Below are 11,283 nucleotides of genomic sequence, written 5' to 3'. Positions count from 1 at the left end.
AGGCAACCATGTTTGATCTTATCAGCATACATCAACAGCCAGGGGAGAAGCTCAAGAACTACATGGCGCGATTTAGTAAAATGGCGGTTCAATTGGAGGAAGACAATCCGGATGTTTGCCTAGCGTCTTTCAAAAATGGCCTTCGGGCAGGAGATCTAAATCGAGACCTAACAAGGCGACCGGCGAAGGATATGATGGATCTTCGTGCTCGTGTTCAGGAATTCATATTGATTGAACAAGATGATCAGAAGAAACAAGAAAGAGAGGAAGGGCGCAAGCAGTCTCAATCTGGCGGTGTTTCACAAGAGAAACCCAAGGCGGGGAAGGAAACCAGGGTAGCGCAAACCCCCCGTGTACCAAGACCGGGACCATATCAAAACTCCAAAACCGGATTTCAGAATACATGGCACAGAAATTCTCAAGGTCCCACGGCAGCCACAACCGGTCAGCATGGTGTTCCGCCAACTCCAGCGCCACTCACTAAGTTGAATGCACCCTTGAGTGCCATTTTAAGGGCAGTTGGGCAGACAAACGTTGTACAGTACCCGCCACCACCACGGCGGCCGCCAGCTAATGTGGATACCAATAGGTGGTGTGTGTACCATAAAGCGTTGGGACATACGACAGATAATTGTTGGAACTTAAGGCGGGAAATTGATCGTTTGATTAAAGCTGGTCATTTGGCAAACTTCGTTAAAGACACAACAACGCCAGCAACGCCAGAGGTCGCTAGGATCACCCAAGGGGACAAAGGCAAAGGCAAGGAGATAGTTGAAGAGTTGGGCGATCCTGTTGGGGAATGTTCATCTATTGCAGGAGGATTTGGCGGGGGTGCAATTTCAAGTAAGGCTAGAAAACGCTATGTGGCGGCAGTACACTCAGTACATGAGGCAAGCGAAAGCGAGTGTGGGGTGAATCACTCCCCTATCATATTTACCCCTCAGGACTTTGCACATGTGATTCCCCATGACAACGATCCAATTGTGGTAACAATCAGGGTTAACAATTATGTGACGAAGAAAGTGTTTTTAGACCAGGGGTCTTCGGCGGATATCATTTATGGAGATGCCTTTGATCGCCTGGGTCTAAAAGAATCAGACTTGAGGCCGTATAAAGGAACCTTGGTAGGATTTACAGGGGACCGTGTCACTGTACGGGGATATGTGGAAATACCAACTGCCTTTGGCGAAGGAGAGTTTGTAAAGAAATTTCAAGTGAAGTACTTGGTCTTGGCGTGCAGAGCCAATTACAATGTACTCTATGTGCGGTCATTTCAACTGCTCATTTGACTGTTAAATATCCAGCCTGCAATGGAAAGGTTGGGGTATTACATGTGGACCAAAACGCAACAAGAGAATGTTATTTAAAAAGTGTGGCGCTCTATGGGCGTAAGGCCGCCAAAGAAAGTCACAGAATCACGGAAATCTTTCCACAAGAGGGATTTAGTTTGGATCCAAGAGACGATGCTGATGATTTCCGCCCACAACCTCTGGAAGAAACCAAGCAAGTGCAAATTAAGGATAAAATTTTAAAGATTGGTAGCAGTTTGACAAAGGAGCAAGAGGAAAGGTTGATCACCCTGCTGGGTGATAATTTGGATCTCTTTGCATGGACCATCAATGATGTACCAGGGATTGACCCCAATGAGATCACTCACAAATTGGCTATTCGACCAGGGGCGACCCCAGTCATCCAGCCAAGGCGGAGAATGAGTGATGAAAAGAATAAGGCAGTACAATTAGAGACTGAGAAACTAATCAAGGCCCGCTTCATCCGTGAGGTGCAGTACCCGACATGGCTCGCCAATGTTGTGATAGTCAAAAAATCCAATGGGAAGTGGAGAATGTGCACGGACTACACAAGCTTGAACAAAGTGTGTCCCAAAGATTCATATCCACTTTCCAATGTTGATAAGCTTGTGGATGGAGCGTCGGGGAATGAACTTTTAAGTCTCATGGATGCTTACTCGGGCTACAATCAAATCATGATGCATCCATCGGATGAAGAAAGTACAGCATTTATGACCAATCAGGCGAATTATTGTTACAAGACAATGCCTTTTAGTTTGAAGAACGCAGGAGCCACGTATCAACGACTCATGGACAAAAATTTTTCAAGGCAAATAGGCAGGAATATGGAGGTATATGTGGATGACATGATTGTAAAGTCCGCCAGGGCTGGTGATCATGGCGGCGATCTTAAGGAGGCATTTGCTCAATTAAGAGCATATCAAATGAAGTTAAATCCTGAGAAGCGCTCCTTTGGGATCCAGGGAGGAAAGTTCTTGGGATTTATGTTAACCTCGCGAGGGATAGAAGTGAGTCCAGACAAAGGGAAGGCGATCTTGGAAATGAAAAGCCCAACAAGTGTAAAGGAGGTGCAACGTCTAACGGGACGAATGACCGCTTTATCACGTTTTTTGCCAATGGCGGGTGACAAAGCAGCCCCATTTTTCACATGTTTAAAAAAGAATTCCAAGTTTCAGTGGACAGAGGAATGCGAACAAGCTTTCGCTAAGTTAAAAGAAACATTAGCAACATTACCGGTACTCTCAAGGCCAACGCCAGGCGTCCCCTTAATACTTTATTTAGCAGTCACTGACAAGGCGGTGAGTACGGTGTTGCTTCAGGAAAAAGGAAGTAAGCAGAATGTTATATATTTTGTAAGCCATACCTTGCAGGGGACGGAGTTGCGGTACCAGAAAATTGAAAAGGCGGCTTTGGCGATCTTGAAAACAGCAAGGCGCCTCCGGCCTTATTTCCAAAGTTTCCAAGTAAAAGTTAAAACTGATGTTCCCTTAAGGCAGGTACTTCAGAAGCCTGATTTATCAGGGCGATTGGTTAGCTGGTCAGTTGAATTATCAGAATATGATATACAATATGAGCCAAGGGGCCAAGTCACAATCCAAAGTTTAATCGACTTCGTGGAGGAATTAACGCCCACGGAAGGCGAGAAGACTCAAGGAGAATGGGTCCTATCTGTGGATGGTTCCTCCAACAGCACTGGAAGTGGGGCTGGGATAACTATCGAAAGTCCGGATAAAATGATCATTGAACAGTCTCTAAAATTCGAGTTCAAGGCGAGCAACAATCAATCTGAATATGAGGCTCTGATCGCTGGCTTAAGGCTAGCCATTGAGTTGGGGGTCCAGAAGTTATTTATCAAAGGAGATTCGCAGTTGGTGGTTAAACAGGTGAAAGGCGAGTATCAGGTGAAGGATCCGCAACTCTCCAAATACTTGGAAGTGGTGCGCAGATTGATGATGGAGGTCAAAGAAATTAAAATAGAACATGTCCCGAGGGGACAAAATGAGAGGGCTGATGTGTTAGCGAAATTGGCAAGCACAGGGAGATTGGACAATTACCAAACAGTCATTCAGGAAACTCTACCTCGCCCGAGCATTGATTTGGTAGAAATAAAGTTGAAAGTCGTAAAGTCAGTAAGTGAGGGCGAGCCTTCTTGGATGGAGTCGATCAAGATCTTCTTAAAGAACCCTCCAAAGGATGATGATCTGAATACGAGAGCAAAACGCAAGGAAGCCAGCTTTTACACAGTGGTGGATGGTGAGTTGTATCGGCGGGGAATCATGTCTCCTATGCTCAAATGCGTTGACATCAAGGACGCCCATGGAATAATGGCGGAAGTACACGAAGGTGTGTGTTCCAGCCATATCGGCGGAAGATCCTTGGCAATAAAAGTTTTGAGAGCAGGATTTTATTGGCCGACAATGAAGAAGGGCTGTCTGGAGTATGTTAAGAAATGTGAAAAATGTCAAGTCTTCTCTGACTTACACAAGGCTCCGCCGGAGGAATTAACAACCATGATGGCGCCTTGGCCATTTGCTATGTGGGGGACTGACATTTTGGGACCATTCCCGGTAGCGAAGGCACAAATGAAATATATCATCGTGGCGGTTGATTACTTCACTAAGTGGATAGAAGCCGAGGCAGTGGCGACTATCACAGCCGCCAAGGTCAAGAACTTCCTGTGGCAAAGGATCGTTTGTAGATTTGGGGTCCCCATGGCGTTAGTAATGGATAACGGAACCCAATTCACAAGTAGTGTTACCCGAGAATTTTGTGCAGAAATGGGAATTGAGATGCGATTTGCCTCTGTAGAACATCCACAAACCAATGGGCAGGCTGAGTCGGCTAATAAGGTTATCCTGAAAGGTTTAAAGAAGAAACTGGATGAAGCAAAAGGGCTTTGGGCGGAGAAACTACCAGGCGTTCTTTGGGCATACAACACCACTGAACAGTCAAGCACAAAAGAAACCCCGTATCGATTAACTTATGGGACTGACGCCATGCTCCCAGTGGAAATAGAAAACCAAAGTTGGCGAGTGGCTCGGTTTAATGAAAATGACAACGGGGAAAATCTGATAGCAAATCTAATTATGTTGCCGGAGGAACAACGGGAGGCACACATAAGAAATGAGGCGGGGAAAGTGAAGGTTGCAAGAAAGTTCTCAACAAAAGTAGTACCAAGAAAGATGAGGGTAGGAGACTTAGTGCTCCGAAAAAATACAATACCTGACAAGCACAACAAGCTTTCGCCTAATTGGGGCGGGCCTTACAGGATTGTAGGTGACGTTGGAGGAGGAGCTTACAAGTTGGAACAACTAAATGGTCAAAAGGTTCCACGAACATGGAACGCCTCTCATCTAAAGCAGTATTTTAGTTAAAAGAAACAACTAAGGTGAATGAAGCCGCACTCTTTTTTCCTTTCTTTGGAGAGGTTTTTAATGAGGCGGCATGTGTAAAGAATGAAGGGACAATTGTTCCCATGTACGAAAAAGTAATGAAAAGATTATTTCAACAAGATTGCTACTTTTTAATTTATACTACGAGTTTATGCAAAGTAAATCGTATCAAGGTATATAATACCGCGAATAAACCTTTCGGAATAAGAAAGTATCGCCATCAAATATTACAAGCCTTGGCAATTCTAGTGGCCACTAGAAACCAAGCCTCGTCGAAAAATCGGCTAAGGTATGTAAACCAAAGTAACAACAAAAGTTGGTAACAACTCAAGGTAACAACGAATGAACTTAAAATGATATCCATTAAAAGTAAGGAAAAGGGGGCGACGCCCATACATGATTTGGAATGATGATAAAAGACAGGGCAATGCCCAAAGCAAAATTTTAACTTCATGAAATAAAAACAGAAATTCAAGCCAGGTTCTCATTGTTGGCGTTGTTGCCCTGGCTTGTCCCAGCTTGAGGGTCTTCCTTCTCGTGATCCTCATTCTTGTGCTGCTCATTCCCATCCTCGCCATCTTCTTCAGGCTCACTTTCATCATCAAATTGGGGAAGGAGGTCGAGGCTAATGTCATTGTCCTCAAGCGGAAACTTAGGAAAGCTTGTCCTCAAGCACAGAATAAATCAATTTCAAATCAATTGCCAGCACTTTCAAAACACAGGATACACAATCAACAAAGAATGATAAATTCATGAGCATACTGGCTAAGCGAAATAATGAATTCAGTCTAGAGAGAATGAAATCAATATGACAATGAGACTCAGAGTTCACATCAAAACTCACAAATTTAATCACCAATCATCATTTATTTAGTGCATCTAACAGTACAAACACTATGCTTCAGTTCTGATAATCAATCAAATCAAGATCAAACAGTGTCATGCTATGCAACAAGAAAGAGATTCTCACAGGTTGTAGCTTGGCCAAGGTGTAACTTTAGGTAGGATAAGAAAAGGATAAAGCAAGGCTACACAAACAGACAGTTAAGTGATCTATTTCTTCTTTTAATTCCGAGCATTTAAAGCCCTCAAGGTTCTTTCTCTCTACTCTCCTCTTTATATTTGCAAACTTTGCTTTTTTTTTTCTTTTTCTTTTCATTTTTCATCATTTGTTTTTTCAAGCACTTTGCTTGTTTTTTCATGCACACTAAGAGAGAGAGGGAACCGATACGCTAATATTTTTTTTCTCTTTGCTCAATTCACAATTCATATCACTTAACAGTTCACGAATATTTCCAAAGTTAGGGACCAAGAAAATTCACATTTAGGCTCAACTTGGGCAATTAAGGAGTAACTGAAACAAAGTCTGAAGGCCATCAAGAATGCCTAATAATCTCTTAACAAATCACAAGCATAACAATATCAAACCGACATGCATTTCAAAAAAGAACCAAGCAAGTGCAAGCAAGTCAGGAATCCTCAGAGATCACTCATCACTCAGCAAAAATAAGGGGTAAAGAGATAAACCCCAGTGAACTCCTATCAACACTATTTATTGAAAACACCACTCAGTCCTAAAATTCACTTACTTCACTCAATAGCATGCCATGTTCCAATACATTAATAGCACATGTGTACCACAATTTTCATAAAAAAAAAAAATAGATTCATAATTGAATTCACTTGAGTAGTCAAATATAAAGGTAAAATGACTAACAGGTAAAAGTAGATGCAGAACTAATGTGTGCAACAAAATGTAAAATGCATGACCATAAAATTAAATGAGAGATGAGTGGTTCAGTAAAACTCTCTGTACTCAATATGGGTGCAAAGACTGATAGCACCAAGACTTTGTCAGCTGGGCTTTCCAGCTCATATTAATTCCTGTAAATTACTTAGTCCTTGCAAAAATGAGCACACAACTTAAAAATACCACAATTTTAACTCCATTAACTCATGAGAATACTAAGACTTAATAGAAAATAGAAACTCAAACTAAAAAAGGAAAATCTTTTAAATTATTTTTTTTTTTGGAATTTTCTAATTTCTCCTGAATTTTTTTTTTTTTTTTAGAAAGAAAACGGTGTGAATGAGAAAGGGGGAAAGAGAAGAATATATGAGAATAAACTGAATTGGGGAGGAGATTGTTTTTCAATTTTGAAAGCATGGTAAGATATTCTAGATTTTTAAAACAAACTTTTTTTTAAAATTTCTTAATTTAAGAATGGTGCTGTCGCACCAATTTTGTAAGAAAATTGCACTAAGTTGGTGCTACATTTTCCAGCCCCTCCTCCTCTCGCGCAATTGCACGGAATTGACACCAAACGCGCACCATTTTCCGCGCAGAAAGTTCCAGTGGCCATGACCGGCTTGTTGGCTGGCAGCTTTTTTTCTTTTTTTTTATAAGACTACAAAACATGAAACTTCAGCAGAAAAAGCATTAAAATTAAGAGAAAAAAAAACGAAAATGAAATTAAGACTAAAGAAATAAAATTAAAACTATTACTGGTTGGGTTGTCTCCAAGAAGCGCAATTTTATAGTCTTTGCTAGACTCTCCCGGACTCAGAATGTCATCCGGGGTTTACCCCATAGTGCATTGCACTTCCAGGTTCCTTAAACTCAGCACACATTTTCACCATGTTCTTGCAAGTAATCTCAAAAGCATGAACACAATTATTAAGTTTAGAGTTAGAAGGGATAGGAAGTTTCTCATCTTTCTTATGTTTTGGCTTCCATATGAAGCACTCTCCTTTCGCTTTCTCCTCTTTCCGCACCATGTTGGCCACAACGCTTTCAAGATGAACTGGTTCAGCTTGATTTCTCAGGTTCTCCTCCTTCTGCTTTGAGTTGACAACCATGCTCATTGAGTAGACTTTCTCAGTTTGGTCGCTCTGCGTGTTCTCCTTTTTCTTCTTATTTGATGCTCCAGCTTTTTCTTTAAGGAAGAACTGCTTCAACTTCTCATCACTCCACTCTTCCATCATCTCTACCAAGAATGCATCATTCTTCTCAATTTGCTTTGGCTTCAGGTCAAATATGGTGAAAGTGATTTTCTCATCAGCTACCCTTAAAGATATTGTTCCTTTTCCCACATTTATTTTCGCTTGTGAAGTGGCTAGGAATGGTCTTCCCAGAATCAATGGTATTTTAGAGTCCTCGTCCATATCAATTATCACAAAATCCACCGGAAACTCAAACTCTCCTACTCTCACTAGCACATCTTCAACAACTCCCCAAGGAGTCACCATGGAGCGGTCTGCTAGTTGAAGCATCATCATTGTTGGCTTCAGCTCTCCAACATTAAGTCGCTCGAACATTGATAGGGGCATTAAGTTGACGCTTGCCCCTAAATCACATAAAGCTCTCACTTCCTTTGAAGACCCAAAATTAACAGGTAGAGTGAAACTACCTGGATCCTTTCTTTTAGGTGGAAGCTTCTTTTGCAGAATAGCGCTACACTCCTCAGTAAGCTCAACGATGTCATTCTCCTCACTCAACTTCCTTTTCTTAGAAAGTATCTCCTTCATGAACTTGGCATATTGAGGCATCTTTTCTAAAACTTCAGAGAATGGGAGGTCTACACGCAACTTTTTAAACATAGAAACAAACTTGGAGAATTGCTTCTCCAACCTCCTCTTTGCTATGTTAGTGGGGAAATGGGGAAAAGGAACTTTTGTAAACTTATTATTTTCTAACTCTACTTTTCTCTCTTTCACTAGCCTATCTTCACTCTGTTCTTTTTCCTTACTTGTTACTTCATATTCACTTTTATTTTCAGCCTCACTCTTATTCTTTTCATTATCTTTCTTCTTTTCAATTTCATGCATAACTTTTCCACTTCGTAGAGTAACAGCAGAAATATTCTCCCTAGGATTAGGCAAAGTGTTACTAGGAAACATACCTGGAGGTCTCTCAGATAATTGTTTAGAAATTTGACCGACCTGATTCTCCAGATTTTTGATTGAAGCCTCCTGATTTTTGAAGTTATTTCTGGACTCATTGATGAAGCTATCTGTGGACACTTGAAGCTTGCTAGTAGCTTGGGCCAATTCTCCCACAATTTCTTCCAAGCTCTTCTTTCCACTTCCTTGCTCTTGAGAAGGTTGAGGTTTTTGATCTTGACCATAAGTCCTTTGAGTAGAGTACTGCCTCGAGTTTCCAGACTTGTCTTGATCTCTCCATGAAAAATTAGGGTGATTCCTCCAACCCGGATTATAAGTGTTTGAGTAAGGGTTGTTTTGAGGATTATCCATTGCCTTCACTTCCTCATCAAATGCAACATCTTCAACACTCAGTTTGCGACCATCCAAACGTTGTACTATTGCATCCATCTTTTGTGACAACTTCCTGTTGGAGGCGAGAACATCATCATTTGTTCCAACTTCATGCACACTTTCCCGGTTCTCCCTATCATAATCTGACTGTGAAGATCTAGTGGCCAAATTGTCGATGATCTGAAGAGCTCTGTGTGCAGGCAATGAATCAAATGCACTATTAGCCGCTGCGTCCAACATACCTCTTGCGTACTCACGCAATGATGAGTAGAATTTGTCCACTTGTTCACCAGCAGAAATATTATGACCTGGACACTTCCTCAGAAGTTCTTGGAACCGCTCCCAAGCCTCATACAAATTTTCAGATTTGCTCTGTTTAAATGCATAAATTTCCTGCTTCGCCTTTCTGATGCGTGTGGATGGAAAGAATTTGGCGATAAATTTTTCCGCCAAGTCCTCCCATGTTCGAATGTTGTTAGGGGGTTGTGACCTCAACCAATCTTCTGCAGCATCCTTCAAAGTGTAGTGAAAAAGAATCATCCGGACTGTATCCAAGCTGACTTCACGCCTTTTCAGAGACTCACAATGTCTAGTGAATCTGTCCATGTGAGCATGCGGATGCTCAGTAGCTTTACCTCCAAACTGATGCTGGCTCGCCAACTGAATATAATGATGTGGAATCTGAAAGTTGTCTGGTATGTCTGCTGGAAGGACAACGCTGCCCTCATATGTATAGCTCATACGAGGGGCAGTGATTTCCCTCAATGGTCTCTGAGCCTCACGTTCAGCTTCTTCTTCTTTCCGGCGAAGGATCCGAGCTTCAACCTCAGCTTCCACTCTCGCTTCAAACTCAGCTCGATTTCTTGCTTCATCTTGTGCTTCTGCCATTGCAGCGGTTGCTTTGGCTTGACTCTTCTTCTTCCTTTGTCGTGCACGATTGGATCGACAAGTTCTTTCAATTTCTTGATCAAACAACAAAGATTCAGGACTGACTGTACCTCGCATGCACTAACAAACAGAAGTTAGTAATACCCGCACAAGAGAATTAAAGTAAACATCCTAACAAATAGATTCAGAAAAATTAGAAAATAAACTAAACACAATCCCCGGCAACGGCGCCAAAAACTTGATAGCGAATCTGCAAGTGTACAGATTGCTTGAAGTAATAAAAAGATCGAACCACAGAGATTGTGTAGTTTACACTCTAAATTAACTAAATTAGAATGATAGGACGTAAAAATAAAAATAAAAATAAAAATAAAGAGATTATTGGTTGTTCGTAAATAACTTAACTGCAATAAAATTAAAGAAAGCGAATAACACGGTTGAAGTGAATTCAATTTAAAAGCGCGCTAGGGATCCTGATTTCGTTAACCATCTCCCTATGTATCTCCCCAAACAGTTATAACTATGAATTCAGTTAATTATCTAGGTGCTAAGCCTAACTGTTCACTTATCAATTTCTTGCATAAGTGTCCCTTCCAATTAATCAGTGATAGCTAATTCCTTAGTACCTAATCCTAATTAATTAAAGATGAAGTTCAATTCAATTTCAGGCAAACACAAGCAATTCGTTACCCTTATTCCTAAGGTGCACAGACCCTTGCTCAACTTCTCCCCAAAACCCTAAATTCTACCAATTTTCCAATTACATAGAAAATAGTAAGACAAACTATTGCAATAGAAAGTATCAATTAAAATAGAGGAGAAACTCAAGAACTAAAATAGAAATCATAATTATAACTGAAACTTGGTTCAAAATATAGTTTAAAGGAAAACTAGATCAATCACCCTAACACAAACAAAGGAGTTTAGCCTGACATAGCCATTAAAGGGAAATTAAAAGAAGTGCAAGAAAACCTAAAATATTGAATCACTTTTTTCTTCTCTTCCAGTACGCCGTCTCTGCACTGTCTCGTTAACGTTCCTCCTTGGCTGCTTACCCTATTCTGAATTGATACTGTCAATATATACACCTTTTTCTTTCTCAAATCCAATTCGTAATCCGTTCTGTTTCTTTCACGTGATCAAGACAAAAAGCCCAACACTCTGCCACGTGTCACAGCTCCATTGGACGGAGCTTAAAGGGGTAGATTCCAGTGTTTCGTGGACCACGGTCCTATGGTGAACCTCCAGCACGATTGAGCCATGTGGCAGGGACGAACATCAGCCATTGATTCCTTGCGGGTGCACAACAACTTTCATGGACCATCTGCACTGAATTAGCTCCTCTTTATTAATCCGAAAATCCTAATAAAATATAAATAAAAATCATAAAAATTATATAAAAAATATTAAAAACACAT

Source organism: Lotus japonicus, chromosome 4, assembly GCF_012489685.1.
Source record: "Lotus japonicus ecotype B-129 chromosome 4, LjGifu_v1.2".
Lineage (NCBI taxonomy): Eukaryota > Viridiplantae > Streptophyta > Magnoliopsida > Fabales > Fabaceae > Lotus > Lotus japonicus.
Note: the sequence above shows the minus strand (reverse complement) of the source record.